Source organism: Diceros bicornis, chromosome 35, assembly GCF_020826845.1.
Source record: "Diceros bicornis minor isolate mBicDic1 chromosome 35, mDicBic1.mat.cur, whole genome shotgun sequence".
NCBI classification, from domain to species: Eukaryota; Metazoa; Chordata; class Mammalia; order Perissodactyla; family Rhinocerotidae; genus Diceros; species Diceros bicornis.
The window spans coordinates 19,796,806-19,814,875 of record NC_080774.1 but is presented as its reverse complement, the minus strand read 5'-3'; positions in this window follow the sequence as shown (position 1 = coordinate 19,814,875).

Genomic DNA, 18,070 nt, shown 5'->3' with positions numbered 1-18,070 from the left:
ACAAATCCCAACTGAGGGGTATTCTGCAAAATATCTGACCACTACCCCTCAAAACTGTCAAGGCCATCAAAAAACAGAAAGTCCAAGACATTGTCACAGCCAAGAGCAGCCTAAGGAGACATGGTGAGTAAACGGACTGTGGTCTTCATCCTGGATGGGATCCTGGAACAGAAAAAGGATATCGGGTAAAAATTAAGGATATCTGATTAAAATACGGACTTTAGTTAATAATAATGTGTCAGCATTGGTTCATTACTTCAGGCAAATTTACCATACACATGTAAGCTATAATTCATGTTAATAATAGAGGAAACTGGGTGGTATGTTAGAACTCTGTGCTATCCTCACAATTTGTAAATCTAAATCTAATGTCAAATTAAAAGTTTATTTATAAAAATAATAGAACCGGGGCATCCCTTGAGGATAATGGAGGAAGTTTAAACATAAATTTTAAAGTCACATTGCCTCACATTTACTAGCTGTGTGATCCTGGGGAAGTCACTTAACTTCCCAGCGTTTCAACTTTCTCATGTCCGAAATGTGATGACCACGGTTTCTTCCTTATAGGATGGGGGACGATGTAAAGAGATCACATACATAAGCCCATGGGGCATACAGCAAACACTCAATTATGGCTATCATCATTGTTGTTATTTCTTTTCCAGTAGGAAAAATAAATCAGGAAAATCCTACTTTCTGAACTAATAATAAATAAGGGAATAATTGCCCTGAAGGGGTTGCACACGCTGAAAATACAAACTTGTTTTAACCATCGTTGAGATAAACGTATAAATATGTGAGTGATGGTGGAGGGGTCGAAGCTCCTGTTGGTTCATGACGCTTCCTTCCTTTTCGCTCTTGTCATAGCTTCATTTTAGACAGAGCTGATTCCCCTGACCCACTGACTGGAGGCGAGACCCTGCGATTTGCTTTAGCCAATGGCCTGTGAGCAGAGGGGAGGACACCAGCAGAGCCTTTAAATATACTCGTGTGCTGTGACTTGGCATCGTGCATATTTTCCATCACCATGAGATGAATGTGCCCCAGATAGCCACTGCTTCCTCATCCGGGTCCCAGCGTGAGAGACACACGGAGCTGCCCTGAGTCCAAGCTCGATGACCCCGGCTAATACCCAGACCCGTGGGAGAGAGAAAAATAGACGTTGTTTGTTGTAAACCACTGAGGCTGGGGGGTTGCTATGCAGCATTATCACAGCAAGAGCTGACTACAAGGGCGTTATCACAGAAATATTTGGGCGCCATCCATATTTCTCCTTTTTTTGTTTTACGTTGACTCAATGGAGGTGAAGTTATCCTTCTAGGAAAAGCAAGCAGTGCCCCTCCAAAGACAGACCACCAGAGTGGAAGAGGAGTTGCTCTTAGGTACACGCTTTATGTCTCATGCTGTTCAAGAATTTCCGTCACAGGCTTTTCTGTGAATACTTCCATTTCTCATCTGTTATTTTTTCTTTATAGTTATTAATCATCTAAGTGTAGCTATTTAGAGAGTGGCCATTATGTGTTAAACAGAGCAGATACTTCATGAAAATAATCCTTAGATCCCACAATACCGTTACAAAATTAATTTTATTGTCCCCAATTTACAGAGAGGGAAACAAGGTCCAGAGAGCTTAATTGAGTCACACAACTGGTAAGAAGCAGCCCTCAGACTCAACCATATGTCTTGGGTTTCCACAGTCTTTTTTTTTCTGTATTACAACGATTTTAAAAGTGGACAGCTGGAATGAAGGGCTGGGGTCAGAAATGAATAGCTAATGTTGGGTTTAGAGACACCAGCAGGTTGGGGAGGGAGATGCCTTTAGATAAGAAGGCTTCTCAGAGAGCCTCAGGTCACGACCTAATGTAACACTGACTGTTTATTGAGCACATATTACATGGCAGGAGTGTCATGGGCTGGAGATGCAAAGCATCCCATGGTAAGGCATTTGAGTCTTGTTCTGAAGCCATAGGGATCCACAGAAAAGTTTTAAGCTATGAGGGACCAGTAACAAGGCTATTGCAGGAGTTCAGGAAAAATATGATGATGATCTGGACTGGGTGAAAGTGATTCAAAAGGCACTTAGGAGGCCAAGTCAATATGGCTGGGTCATGGGGCATGGAGGGGGATAAAGAAAAGGAAACGATAAAGGTGACTCCCAGATTCCTGCTCAGGCCACTGAGTGACTGGTGGTGCCATTTTCTTAGACAGGGGGCCCTGGGGGAGGAACTGATCTTTCTGTTTATTTGAGAGGGAGATGCTGACTTCAGTTTTAGATAGGCTGAGTTATAGGTGGACACCTGGGAGAATTTCAAGGAGGGACGTCTAGGGTCCAGCCCCATGGCGTAGTGGTTGTGTTTGGTGCACTCCGCTTCAGCGGCCGGAGTTCGCAGGATCCGTTCCCAGGCGCAGACCTACATCATTCGTCAGTGGCCTGTGGTGGCGACCCACAGACAAAATAGCAGAAGGTGGGTACAGATGTTAGCTCAGGGCCAATCTTTCTCAGCAAAAAAGAAAAAAAAAGGGACATCTAGAGGCAATTGGACACACATGTCTAAAGCGCAAATCTGTCTGTTTACTTCTGTCCAAATAAGATCAGCCCCACTCAAATTAGGGAAGTGTCCAAGTCCTGAATTTTCAGGGTAAGTTCACCACTGATGAGTCTGAAATAGCCATGCAGCTTTGGTGCCTGGTGTTAAATACTTCTGTCCTGGGACATATCACTAATGAGAACCACCACATTGGTGTTTCTTTTTCCTCAGTGTTTTTTTGTGGAAAATTTCAAATATATACAAAAGCAGAAAAAAATAATACCCCCATCTACCCATTAAAGAGATTCAACAGTCATCGTTCATGGTTATTCTTGTTTCATCCATGTCTACCTACTTGCCTCTCCCGAAATGGGTTATTTGAAGCAAATACCAGACATTATATCATTTCATGTATATTTCAGCATCATCTCTAAAAGATAGGGATCTTCTCTCTTAAAAAAAATAACCACAATGTCATTATTACTCCTAAAAACTTAACAATAATTCCTTAATATTAGCAAAAATCCAGTCAGTGTTCAAATTTTCCTGGTTGTCTCTCCAACCTCCAAATTTTTTTACAGCTGATTTGATGGAGTTAGAATCTAAACAAAGTGCACACAGTTACATTTAGTTGATACATCTCTTTAGTTTCCTTTACCTATAGTTTCTGCCTCCCTAGTTTTTATTTCCCTTCCAATTTACTTAGTGAGAAAAGTAGATCATTTGCTGTGCAGAGTTTGTCACAATCTGGATTTTGTTGATTGCATCCATGTGATGTCTTTTCAAATGTTCCTGTAAATTGGTCATCTGATTTAGAATTTTGATATGATTCAGGTTTGAGATTTTGGCAAGAATATTTCCTAGGTAGTTGAATTATTCCATCAGAAGGCACATAATGTCTGGCAGTCTCTTTTCGGGGGATACTAGCAGCCAACGATGAACATTACCTAGATCCATTATTTCCCTGGGCATTTGCAAAACGGTGCCATTCTAATTCTATTACTCTTTCATTTATTAGTAGGACTACTTCTATAGAGAAAGCCTTTCTTCACTGACTACTTGATTACACGAAGATGCAGTTCCTACAGGAAAGGTCAGATAATTGCTTGATTCTTTTATTTACCAATTTTCAGAATAATGATTTGGTTCTTTAACATCCTCCAGAAGGAGCCAATGAGTTTTGGTTTTTTCGTTTGTTTATTTTGTATTGTTTTTAGTATCATCACGAACTCATTCATGGACCTTAACATGTTTGATATGTACCAATGCACTGCAGTTATTACTGTTTTAGATGCTTAAGGAGTCCATCTTTTGACAGTGGGAGACAGGGGTTGGTCTTGAGTCCTTTCCACACAACCGGAGTGGCCTTTGATGGCTTCCTTGCTTTCTGATGTAACAAGATGTTCCAGGCTCATCTTTTCTATTTCCTGCCCCAGTCCTGGCATCAGCCATTTCTCCAAGGAACTCTGCTTCCTTTTACCAGGAAATTCTTCTTAGAGACCACAATCTGGGTCATTACTATTGGGTTGGTCATTATTTCTACGTATTTACAGCGACCAAAGCTGAGAAGTACAAAATTTTTATAGAGAAAATACATACTATTTCCAATTCAAATTTAGGATTACAAGGCTGAGTTCTCTTCGTTGATTTTGTACTTTTATTTATTTATTCGTTTTTTTGTGAGGAAGATCAGCCCTGAGCTAACATCCATGCTAATCCTCCTCTTTTTGCTGAGGAAAACCGGCCCTGAGCTAATATCTATTGCCAATCCTTCTCCTTTTTTTCCCTTTTTCCCCCCAAAGCCCCAGTAGATAGTTGTATGTCATAGTTGCACATCCTTCTAGTTGCTGTATGTGGGACGCGGCCTCAGCATGGCCGGAGAAGCAGTGCGTCCGTGCGCGCCCGGGATCCGACCCTGGGCCACCAGTAGCGAGCGCCCGCACTTAACTGCTAAGCCACAGGGCCGGCCCCTGATTTTGTATTTTTATATCTTTTCTCTTAGGCTGAAAATCTTGGTTCCTAATAACATTAACATAAGAACTTGTTTACTTTATGCATTAATACAAGAATGTATTAATATAAGAATGTACATAAAATAGTTTTGAAATAACAATACCAATGGTATTACTAACAGTATGATTAATGAGAATGGTTTAAGTTTTTTTGTTTGTTGTTTTTTAGTTGGGGTATTTCCCTCTAAATCACTGAGTTTTAAAGTCACTTGTGTGTGGTTAAGTCACCAACTCAACACTCAGTTAGGTTCATTTGTTTCATTTTGCTTTTGATTTTAAAGAATTACTATTCGTTTTCATTTTGGCTTTTTATAGTTATAAAAGAAAGGTACATCGTTCCCAAATGAAATCTACAAAACAAGATATTTTCAGCTATTAGTATTTTTAAAAGTGTCATCCACCTGTTAGACAGCTTTTTATTATCTGGAAAATCTTAGATTATAACTACTAAAGGAGAGAAATAATGCTAAGTGTCATTCAGACTGTTAGAAATGATGGGGTAATTTTTTTTCCTATGAAAAGAAAAATATTCAACCCTGCAACTTGGAACCATTTTTGTTTCCCCTAACAAGGGCCTGTCTGTCAATTTTCCACAGTTTCAAAGCCCCACTGCACAGCCTGAATGAAAACACAATGTCATCATGATTACTGAAATCAATTCAACGTCGAGGTCTTTCTATTTGCACGCAGCATCCTCTCGACAAGAATGCTCTTCAGAAAATCTTTATTCCCTTTGGGATTTTTTTCCCCTTAAAGCTTTTATAATTAATATGACAACACAAACCCAGCCGTGTCTGTAACTTTCTTCCATAGATGCACAAGTAGAGTATCCTAAGCATTAAAGAGTGAACTTGCTCATTTTCCTGCAGGACTGACACGATCCAGCCAGAAGCCTTGACCACATCATTGAGTGCTCCCCTCTCTCCTCTCGTTGCTAGTTGTCTCTCTTCTGTCCTGTTGATTCCACTGCTCAGGGTCTCAGGGATCCAGCCTCCCTCGCCTTTCTACCTGGTCTCATTTCTCTGCCAGCATCTTCCGTGATGGATGATGGCAGCACCCTAGCTCCCCTGCTACCAGTCCCTCCCCTCCACCCACTCCCAGTACCGCCACCAAAACACTCTTTCTAGAAAATCACAAATCCCATAGTCTTAAATTCCTGCTTAAAAATTATTGATGGGTTCCCATCAATCAAAGAACAAAATCCAAAATGCTTAATGTGGTATCAGCAACTTTCATCATCTTGCCCCAAACTTGTTTTTTGCTGGTCCACGGAACCCCTTCTGTGCTCTCCCCACCTCATGTTCTCAGAGCATGCTGTGCATTTTTATTCCTCTCTGCCTTTGCTCACATTGTTTCCCTACCTGGAGTGTCCTTCCTCCATATCTCCACCCAGCCAACTCCTACTTATCCTACAGCGCCCAGTTAGTTTAAGAGTCACCTCTCCCGTGAAATCTTTCTCATCTCCCCATCTCCAAACCCAAACTAATCTTTTCCTCCTGCATGCTTCTGTGACATTGTTGTCAAGCTTTTGGTATTTATCTTCCGTAGCAGGGAAAGGTTCCTGTACCTCCCTCTCACCATGAGCAATTGTAAGCCAACAAATTAGATAACCTGTATGAAATGGACAAATTCCTAGAAACACACAAACAGACTCAAGAAGAAAAAGAATATCTAAATAGACCGATAACAGATTGAATCAGGAATCAAAAACTTCTCAACGAAGAAAAGCCCAGGAACAGATAACGTCACTGGTGAATTGTCTCAAACATTTAAAGAAGAATTGATACCAATCCTTCTCAAACTTTGCTAACAAACAGAAGAGAAAGGGACACTTCCTAACTCATTCTATAAAGCCAGCATTAGCCTGATACCCAAGCCAGACAAAGACACCACAAGAAAACTATATACCCACTTCTTATAATAGGATGTAAGTACCTACGTCATGAGTGATGAAGAATCTTAAATTTTTGCTTTTTCATATGCCACATAAATTCCCTCCCCAGTGTTCCCATAACAATTTGAGTAAAATACTCATTTCTCATTAACAGAGTGCGTAGTTAGACTTTTGTTTGTTTTTTAAGATTGAACCTAAGTGCTGAGTTGGCTCTAAATTGGGCTCGCAATGAAAGCAGAGCCTCCCAGTAGGACCTGCTCATGTTTAAACTGCAAGCATAATGCTTGATGTACCAACCAGAATGCTTTTAGTTGCAAGAAACAGAAGCCCAGCTTAAAATGACACAGAGAACAAAAGGAATTTATTGCTTCACATAAATGAAAATTGGTCAATTTCTAGTTTCAGGAACTGCTTGATCAGGGTGCCAACTCCATTTCTCTGCAATTGTCTTGATTCTGCCTTTTTTCACATGGTTTAGTTTTCACACTCTTTTTTATTATGGTGACAAAACAGCTGGAACAGTCCCATACATCGGGTCTTCCTGAAGAAAAGAGAAGGCTTGTTTTTTCAACCACCCCACAAAATTCTGGGTTTCACTCTATTTGAACCAATTGCCACGGCCAAGGGCACTGCCACATTCTGACTGGCTTAGGCTAGGGTTGTGTGCCCATCTCTGAAACAATCATGTGCAAGAGTAGAATTTTCTTTCTTTCCCTTTCTTTCTTTCTTTCTTTCTTTCTTTCTTTCTTTCTTTCTTTCTTTCTTTCTTTCTTTCCTTCCTTCCTTCCTTCCTTCCTTCCTTCCTTCCTTCCTTCCTTTTTTCCTTCCTTTCCCTCTCTCTCTCTTTCTTTCTCCCTCTCTCTCTCCCTCTCTCTCTTTCTTTCTTTCTTTTTGTGAGGAAGATCAGCCCTGAGCTAACATCCGATGCCAATCCTCCTCTTTTTTTGCTGAGGAAGATTGGCCCTGGGCTAACATCCATGCCCATCTTCCTCCACTTTATATGGGACGCCGCCACAGCATGGCTTGACAAGCAGTGCGTCAGTGCGTGCCTGGGATCTGAACCTGCAAACCCCGGGCTGTCGAAGCAGAGCGTGCGGACTTCACCACTGCACGACCGGGCTGGACCAGGATTTTCTTTTTTTATATCTTATCTTTTTAAAATATTTTTCCAGCTTTATGGAGCTGTAATTGACATATAACATTATGTAAGTACGTTCTACTGACATATAACATTGTGCAATGTCTTGATTAGATACATGCCTATACTGTGAAGTGTTTCCCACAATAGTGTTAGCTAACACATCCTTCCCCTCACATAATGACCATGTTGTTGTTATTGTTGTTATGGTGAGGACATTAAAGCTCTACTCTCAGCATCTTTCAAGGACACAATATAGTATTGTTAACTATAGTCACCAAGCTGTACCTTAGATCCCCAGAACTTGTCAACCTCATAACTGGAACTATGTGCCCTTTGACCAATATCTCTCCATTTCCCCCACCTCTCAGCCCCTGACAACCACCATTCCAGAGACCAGGATTTTCTGATTGGTTTAGCCATTTGGGGGGGTGCTGGCTAACCTCTGCAACTGCAATTGGAGTCACTATCCCCCAAATTACCACAACTGCCATGCGTTGGGGGTAGAGTCAATATCCTTAGAATCACATCACCCCATGCCTTCGGGCAGAGAGGCATGGATGCTGCTGAGAGATCGGTGATATGTCCCTGAGCAGGGATTTTCCCTTGGGACTTAAAAAGTGCCTTTCTCTCTGGCCTCTGACCCTCCCACACACATTGAACTACTCTGCTAGTTCGCCAGTGAGCATGGGTGTGTTCACAACTTTTCTTTACTTGATATCTTTTATCAGGGGCTCCAGACACGATCAAAAAGCCAACCATGGATTTGAGCATTATTTAGAAACAATCAGCCTTGGAGTCCTTCACACTCTTAACAATACACAGCTGTCCCCCTTGTACCCTCTGCTCCTCTGGTCAGGCAGGATAGCACAGTGGTTAGGAATTCGGACTCTGGAGTGGGGCTTCCTGGTTTTGTACACTGGCTCTGCCACTCACTAGCTGTGGACCATGGGTAATTTACTTAACCTTTCTGGGCCTCGGTTTCCTCGTCTGTAAGATGGGGATACTAGGAATACATTGATCATAGAGTGGCTGTGAGGACCAAACACCGTGATGATGTGCAATGCTTGGTTCACTGCCTGGTACCTAGAATGTGGTGATGATGATGGTGATGATGATAAATAATTGGCTTTGGCTCTTGCCTCATCTTTCCCAGCTAAATGGAGCCTGAGACCACAAAATGTGACATTTTCCATAGTTCGAATAACAAAATCTAAGGTAATGTATTCTACACATCTGCTCTTTGGCAAGAATTTATAGAATCACAAACATTTAAGCCCAAGGGACACTAAAATCTGAAGTTGGCATTTACATAACGCTGTTATGATAAAAATAAATTTAAAAAAGGAAACTGGGGCCAAATGTTGAACAAGGGATTGTAGCCTTTGAGGTATTGAAACATTAACACTGAATTATTAATAGCAATAATTAATGATATTGATATTAAAGAGTTCCTTCCAGAAGGGTTGTATCCACCCTGTTTCACAAACAGGCAGCATCATCTGCAATAGGCGACAGTCAGCAGTTGCCAAACATGAAGACACCGGAAATCACGGATTTGACTTAAAAAGGCATCTAGTTTCCAGTGAAGCCATGTCTCTGTCCCTCCCCATTCAAACAGAAATCCAATTTAAAAACTCCTGGTCTACCTGGACAATATTCCCCTTTTCTCTCCCTTCCTCCACTCACTGCAGGAGTAGCTCAGTAAATCCATGCTCCAAATACTGCTGCTGTCAGAAGACGTGTTCCAGAAATGGAATCAGGATCTCAAAGAGATATCTGCACCCCTATGTTCATTGCAGCATTATTCACAGTATCCAAGGTATGGAAACAATTTAAGCGCTCATCAATAGATGTATGGATAAAGAAGATGTGAGATATAAATATATACACAATGGAATATTATTCAGCCATGAAAAAGAAGGAAATCTTGCCATTTGAGACAACATGGATGGATCTTGAGGGCATTATGTTAAGTGAAATGTCAGACAGAGACAGACAAATACTGCATGGTATCACTTGTATGCAGAATCTAAAACAAGTCAAATTCATAGAAACAAAAAGTAGAAAAGTGGTTGTCAGGAGCTGGGGGGTAGGGGAGATAGGGAGAGGTTGGTAAGAGCACACCCATTTTCAGGTATAAGATGAATAAGGTCTGAGAACCTAATGTAAAACATGGTGACTCTAGTTGATAACACTATATTGTATAACTGCAATTTGCTAAGAGAGTAGAATTTAAATGCTCTCACCAAGGAAAAAAAAAGGAAATATGTGTTAATATGTTAATATGTTATGTTAATTATACGTTAATTAACTAGATGTGAGGAATCCTTTCTCAATGTATACATATATTGAATCGTTGCGATGTACACTTTATTTTTTTTTAACAGTTTTATTTATTTGTTTTTTGTGAGGAAGATCAGCCCTGAGCTAACATCCGTGCCAATCCTCCTTTTTTTGCTGAGGAAGACCGGCTCTGAGCTAACATCTATTGCCAATCCTCCTCCTTTTTTATTTTCCCCAAAGCCCCAGTAGGTAGTTCTACGTCATAGCTGCACATCCTTCTAGTTGCTGTATGTGGGACGCTGCCTCAGCATGGCTGGAGAAGCTGTGCGTCGGTGCACACCCAGGATCCGAACCCGGGCCGCCAGTAGCAGAGCGTGTGCACTTAACCACTAAGATACAGGCCGGCCCGTGATGTACACTTTAAATACCTTACAATTTTATTTGTCAATTATACCTCAGCAAAGCTGAAAAAAAGGCACAGTCCACACCCACTCCATCTTTGCTATATCACACAGCTTTAGTTTTCGTGGTCATTACAGAGACGTCTGCTTTAAAGAGAGAAATCAGATTCTGAAAGTCTCCAGAGGGTGCAGACGCTTAGAGCAGCAGTTCTCAAGATTCAGAAGCTACTAGAATCCTCTGAGTAGGCAGGTGGGGGATAGGAGGGCTGGTTAAAAATGCAGATTCTTGGCCCCACCCCAGAGACCTACCCTAACCTGGAACGTGTTGGGTGGAGCCTGAGAGTGGATTTTGCACTGGCTTCCCGCGTGACTCTGAAGTAGGTATGCCTCACTCATTCAAGGATCTTGTCTGGAAGCTCAGAGAATTGGACCCTGACGCTTGAAGACATGCACAGCGGGCACCTAATATATTTATTTTGTGGGGATATAGTACACAGTGTGTGTTACAGACCGAATGTTTGTGTCCCCCCAGAATTCATATGTTGAAGCCTTAGACCCCACTGTGATGGTATTTGCAGGTGGGGCCTTTGGGAGGTGATTAGGTTTAGATGAGGTCATGAGGGTGAGGCCTCCAGATGGGATTAGTGCCCTTGTATGAAGAAGAAGAGACCAGAGCGCACTCTGTCTATCACGCAAGGTGACAACAAGAAGGCGGTCAGACAGAGGGCCCTCACCAGAGAGCTGAGTCAGCCAGCACCTTGATCTTGGACTTCCCAGCCTCCAGAACTGTGAGAAATAAATCCCTTCTGTTTAAGCCACCCTGTCCGTGGTATTTGATTATGGCAGCCCGAGCCAACTAAGACGACGTGGGAGTGTGTGAGTGTGGGTGTGTGATACAAAAAGAACCAAAGTCAGCCAAAATCTGCCACAGCTCAGATCATCCACCAATCAAAGATCAAGGCTCAGGCCACCTGATACTGTCAGAGATCATCATTCGCTGGTTTTAAGTAAAATCTCTTCTCTAAAACTTACGAATTTAAAAACTCATGAATACATTAATGTGTTGGAACCGCTTACATACTTTGCATTTTATAGAGGAAAGCTTCCTTCAGTTAATATATCCAGGCTCTGACACGGATAATAAAGGTCTTACTTTTCCATATGATCATCCTTCTAGGGTAGAAATATCAGCAGAACCTCATTTGTCTGAAAGGGCTTTCAGCGGTAGATGTTAGAGACGTCTGGTTTTCAACAATCATATACACCTAGACGTGTGCGGATACCAACACGCGCATCACGGTAAGCTGCACATGACAGCTCCTGGGCACCACCGCAGATCTCCGGCCTGTGCTGCCTTTGGGACCCTTGATCGCTGGCTCCATTCCAGCCACCACAGGGTGAGGACTGTGTGTGGGCTCCGACCACCTCCACACGAGGATGGCCCCCAGCCCTGGCTCCCCTCCCCGCTGGAGCTGAGGCTTGAGAATAGCAGACTCACTCCATAGCTGTTCACAAGCAATTTGGAATTCTAAGTATTTCCCTTTGACCAATCTGGGTCAGGAGTTGATGCACCAACTCCTCCCCCTTCCTCCGCCCAGTTGGATGGTCCTAAGACAGCCCAGGTGGTCCCAGGAGACTGAGAAGCCAGTAGAGCTTGATTCCAAGAGGCGTCCAGCTTAGCATCACACCCTGATATTGAGCCTCCTTCCTTCCCTGTCTCCTTCCTCCTTACCCTCACTCTTGCTTCCCTGGGACCGCACCTCCTGTAAAGTAGCAGCTCATACACTTATGCCTTGGCCTCGGCTTTCTGGCCAACCCGGGCTAATGCCTATGGATGCGTCAATTCTGTAAGAGCAGGGACTTTTGTTGGTTTTGTTCACTGTTGCATCTCCAGCACTCAGGGCAAACAGCACTGGCATATAGTAAGAGCTCAGCGAATATTTGTCAAATGAAAAATAAATATCCCAGGCTCTGTGCTAAGCACTTTTTGTGGATTATGTCATTTCATTCCCACAACCACCCTGTGAGGTAGGTACTGTTACTATCTGTACTTTACAGATCAGGAAACAGGCTCAGAGAGGTCAAGCAACTTACCCAAGGTCACTCAGCAAGAAAATGACAGAGCTGGGATACGAACCCAGGTAGTCTGATACACACTCAAAACCTCAGTTCTGCACTAGTGCCATCTTAGTCAGCTGTCACCTTCTCGTTCTAGAGATTCTCACCTTTTTTAAAAAACATTGTGGTAAAATACACATAACATAAAATGTACCATCTTAAGCACTTTCAAATGCACAGTTCAGTAGTGTTAAGTAAATTCACATTGTTGTGCAATCAATCCCCAGATCTCTTATCATCCTGCAAAACTAAGATTCTGTACCCGTTAAACAATAACTCCCCATTCCCCTCAACCTAAACCCCAGACAACTGCCATTCTGCTCTCTGTCTCTGTGATTGTGACTGCTCCAGATAGCTCGGATGAGTGGAATCATAGAGTATTTGTCTTTTTGTGACTGGCTTCTTTCCCTTAGCATAATATCCTCAAGATTCATCCACGTTGTAGCATGTGTCAGAATTTCCTTCTTTTTAAGGCCAAATAATATTCCATCGTATGGATAGACCACATTTTGTTTATCCACTCATCCATCCATGGACATTTCCGTCTCTTTCACATTTCGGCTATTGTGAATAGTGCTGCTGTGAACATCGGTGCACAGAAATCTCTTGGAGACCCTGCCTTCAGTTCTTTCGGGTTTATTCCCAGAGGTGGACCCCACCTTCTTTACACCACTTGGAGCACAGTGGCCAAAGCCCTGTGCCTCCGATCCCCAGCCTTCCCGTCCCCCAGGCTCCTCACTCGTAATTAAGAGCCTTTCCTCGTGCTCAGGGTGTGGTGGGAAAGGGACAGAGGAACCAGTGGGGATGGATGAATGCCGACGGGCTGGAAGCGAGGACTGGAGAGCAGGACCTCCCCCCTGATACAATGACCACAAGGGCCTTCTTCCAAACCCCTTTGTGATCCATGAACATTCAGGGACTCTAGTGGCACCGGGTCACCAACTCCCCGGAGGTCTTGATGCCTCTTCCATACCTCAACTTCCATGCGTGTAAAACAAGTGGGTCGGATTAGCTTAGGGATCTGAATCAATAAATTACAATCCTTACAATATGCCACAACCTGTGCTGAGCACGACTGGAAGGAATCACGTCTCGAGGAACTTTCTAGGAGGGGAGACATTTAAAGCTTGTTCCTTTTTGATAACTCATAGAAGTGTCTCCTCTTCATCCCTACAGCTGCTGTCTTAGCTGTCACCACTTATCACCTGGACAATTGTAACAGCTTTGACTCTGTCACCTTAGTGTCCCCCTGCTTTCACTACCACTCTGCTTCAATCCAGCCTCCACTCTGGGGCCAGCAAGATATTTAAAATATAAGAATCTAATCGTCCATCTCACCCCTACTTTGAAAACTCCCCCATGACTTTGAGCAAAGAGTTATAATTCCTTAACTTAGTACCCAAGGCATTTCAGAGCCTTCAAGGACCTGAATCTCTAACTATCTCTTTGTTGTGTTAGAAGATGCTCTCGATTGCAAGTAGTAGCAAACCTAACTCAAACTGCCTTAAACAATAAAGAAAGAGGGTTGGCTTGTATAAATGGAAAGTCAAGCAGGAATGTGGGCTTCAGGAATAGTTTGATCCAGGGGTTCACTCCATCACCAAGGCTCAACTCTGTTTCTCTCCTCCTTCAGTTCTGCCTTTCTCTGTCCATTTGGTTTTGTCTATCTTATAACAGCTTCCTACCATGCCTTATATCCAGAACTCTATCACCCAGAACAAGAGAGAACAAACAGGCTCTTATTCTGCCAAGGAGCTCTGAGATTCATTCTGACTGGACCAGCTGAGATCTCATGCCCATTGCTGGCTATACCAGTTGGTTCCAAATTATCCCAATTAGTAGTATCAAAGCCCTTATTGTGCTGAACTGCAATCCTGGTTTTCTTAGTAGCTTCCAATAGATGACCATTACATTATTCCTCTCTGTAACCCCATTGTCTAGTACATAGTTGGTGCTCAATAAATGTGGGTTGGATTTTTTAAATTGAGATATAATTGCCATGGGCCGGCCCCGTGGCTTAGCGGTTAAGTGTGCGTGCTCCGCTACTGGCGGCCCGGGTTCGGATCCCGGGTGCGCACCGACGCACTGCTTCTCCGGCGGTGCGGAGGCCACGTCCCACATACAGCAACTAGAAGGATGTGCGGCTATGACATACAACTATCTACTGGGGCTTTGGGGAAAAAAAGGAGGAGGATTGGCAATAGATGTTAGCTCAGAGCCGGTCTTCCTCAGCAAAAAGAGGAGGATTAGCACGGATGTTAGCTCAGGGCTGATCTTCCTCACAAAAAAAAAAAAAAAAGAGAGAGAGAGAGCTACAATTGACATATAACATTGTATTGGTTTTAGGTGTACAACCTAATGATTTGATAGACGTACATGTTGTGAAATGATCACCACAATAAGTTTAGTTAACGTCTATCACCGCACATAGTTACAAAATTTTCTTTTTCTTGAGATGAGAACTTTTAAGATCTCCTCTCTTAGTGTGGGTTGGATTTTTAAAGCACATGGTTGGTTGTCGTCTTTTCTCATCAAACCCTTGCACTGGCCCCACCCAGGCCTCAGTGTCTGTGGGTATAAATGGAAATAAGTAAATCTCCCCATTGGCCCCACAAGACCTCAGCTTATAACGCCCTCCACGGTCAAGTATTTATGCGCGTCTCAGGGGCTGTCTTCAGAGGGGCTTACAAATACGGCCCGTCTGTTCCCTGTGGAGCGGGTGGATGTTGCTGTCCGTGCCACGTCCCATGTCTTGTGGGGTCCTGCAGTCTCCATCTTTGGGTCTCCACGGAGATCCTGGATCTCTCAAAGTGGCAGAGTCTGGGACACACCCCTCTCCCCTTCCTCCTGGTGGGTGGCGGGGCCTGTAGCAGGGCTGCTAAGTCCCCCGTGTGTCACAGAGGCTGTGTGGAGCCCCTGCCAGCTAGACTTTCTTCCATCTCTTCCCTGGGCCCAGACCTGGTGCATGGACTGGGCTGAGCTCAGAGAGCAGGGCCGGTCCTCTACGCCTCTGGGAATCACTTCTGCCCTCTGGCTCTGAGACGTGGCATTCGAGCCAAGCTTGTCCTGCTGGATTCCTGTCCCTCTGTCCCTTGTGCCCAGAGGCTCCTGGCTGCACCCGGAGGCTGCCTCACTGTTTGTCAGACCTGCCTGGAAGTGCCTGGACTCTGCCATGGGCACAGCTTAGGCCTCAGTCGTGAAGACTACACTGGCAAGGATGCCTCGGTGGTGTCTGATACCCTCCCGGGGGAGCAGGGGCTGGCCATGGTGACTTGACTTCTTTGAGCCTATTGTTACTCATCTGTGAAATGGGGCGATACTTCCAACCTCTCAGGGAGAGGGGTCCAATGAGATAAAGGGCTTGAAGATGCATGGGGGAGACCTCTTACTGTTCAGGTTGACTGGGGCCAGCACTCTGGTCCTCTATAGTTCCATAAATACTTATGTGTTCCCTAGAGCACTTCTGATTACCTATCACGCCTGTTCTTCCCAGGAGACTGTGTGCTCTGGGAACGGGGTAAGTATGCACTAATCATATTTGTGTTTTCAGTCCCCAAGCCAAGCTTAGTGCAGAGCAGACAAAATCGATTGACCAATCAATCAAAGCTGAGATTTATTGTGACATACTATGCACCGGGCTTTGCATCAAGCACTTTCTGTTCATTGTGTCATTGAATCTTCACAGCAGTCTCACAAAGCAGAGACTAATTTTCTTCCTACATAAGGACACGGGCTGGAGAGGTCTAGCAATTTGCCCGAGGTCACCCAGCAACAAGGTAGCAGAGCTTGGATTTGTATTCGCATCTCTCTGACTACTAAATACACTTTACTTTCTCATTCAAACATGTTCCCCAAAGACAAGTACCATCTGTCTTTGAATCCACAACCCGTGACACAATCCCTCCCAGCATATAGAACACGCCACGTGAATGTTTGATTGACTAAATGAAGAAATACGGAAGGATGATAGCTAGCTAGCAAGCAAGATGGATAGAAAGATGATGATAGATAGATAGATGATAGAGATAGATAGATGATAGATAGATAGAGATGATAGATAGATGATAGATAGATAGTAGATAGATGATAGATAGAGATAGATAGATAGATAGATAGATAGATAGATAGATAGATAGATAGAGATAGATGGTAGGTAGATTAGATAGCTAGCTAGCTAGCTAGCTAGCTAGCTAGCTAGCTAGATAGATAGATAGATAGATAGATAGAAATAGATGGTAGGTAGGTAGATAGATAGGTAGGTAGGTAGGTAGGTAGATAGATAGATAGATAGATAGATAGATATAGATAGATAGATAGATAGATAGATAGATAGATAGATAGATAGATGGTAGATAGACAGATGCTAGAGAGAGACAGAGGTAGAGATAGATTTAGTTATAGATAACTATTCTTAGTGAAAGTTATGCTGGCGCAGGAACCATGTCTTATACTCTTTCCAAGGCTCAGAAATCTGTCACAGAGCTGAGCACACAGTCAATGTTCTACGTACTGGATTAGATGTGATGGCAAAGGAGTCTTTAACGATGATCTTGCTCCTGAGACGTTGAATCTGACCTTGGAAGCATCTCTAATAACATCATCGAATGTCCCTGGAACAGAAAGGCCATGAGGATCAACACTGAGGTGAGGTCCCCATGGTTTCCTTGCTGATGGCCCTGGATGTGGCTTAATCCATCTTTCCCAGGTCAGGTTCCATTACAGACAAGGGGAAGCTTATCCATCTTCAGAGACTAGAGCCTGGAGGGCATCAGAATCTAGAAGCTTCATTTCCTGATGACAAGTAAGCCAGGTGGTGGGGGCCAGGGTGTGTGCGCAGACTAGAAAATGAGACGTCCTCATTATCAACATTGTGGGAGCATACAGAGGTTCTTCAGTGTGACCCTATTCAATGCAGAATCAAAAACAAGGCTGACTTATTAGGTCTTGGTTAAAAGGATCTGACTTTAGCAATTGCCCAAAAATCTCATTATGAGGCCATTTTGCCTGGAAAGGCAGCCCCTTGGCAAATCCCAAGAGCAGTGTGGTGTAGAAAGTGCCTGGGACTGGGAGCTAGGAGGCCCACACCTTAGTCCCAGCTTTGCCACTAATTGGCTGTATGACCTAGAACCCCGGCACTCAGTTTGCCTCTATTTAACAAGAAAGTTTAACACAAATGAGTTCCTTGCTGCTTTTGAATCTAGGATTCTATTTAGGGTTTTGGAGGAGGATGGAGAGAGGGTAGAGTAGAAGAAGGAGGCAGGGGAGTGCTGGAGCTGGCTTGTACCAGCCTATGAGAATCACCTGTGCTCATCCCGTCCCAGCTCCAAATTCTCTGACATCATGTCAATAGCCTGAAATTGACCATGATGGCAGTATTTACACCACAGGAACTGGCTGATGCTAAATCAGAGCTTTTTTTCAGACCCAATTGCTAAACATTTACCGGTATACCACTGGAAGGGGACCCATATTTATTGAGCACCTACTGTATGCCAGGCACTTTACGTAGACTGTCTCCATCTTGTCTAGTTTTCACAACCACATGACAAACTCTGTGAGGCTCAGAGAGATTCAATAACTTGCCCAATGTCACCCTGCAATTAGGAGATGAGGCTGATATTCAAACCCAGGACTGACTGAATCCAAACTCCATGATCTTTTTCCACCACTGCTCTTGCCTCTCTGCCTTGGGA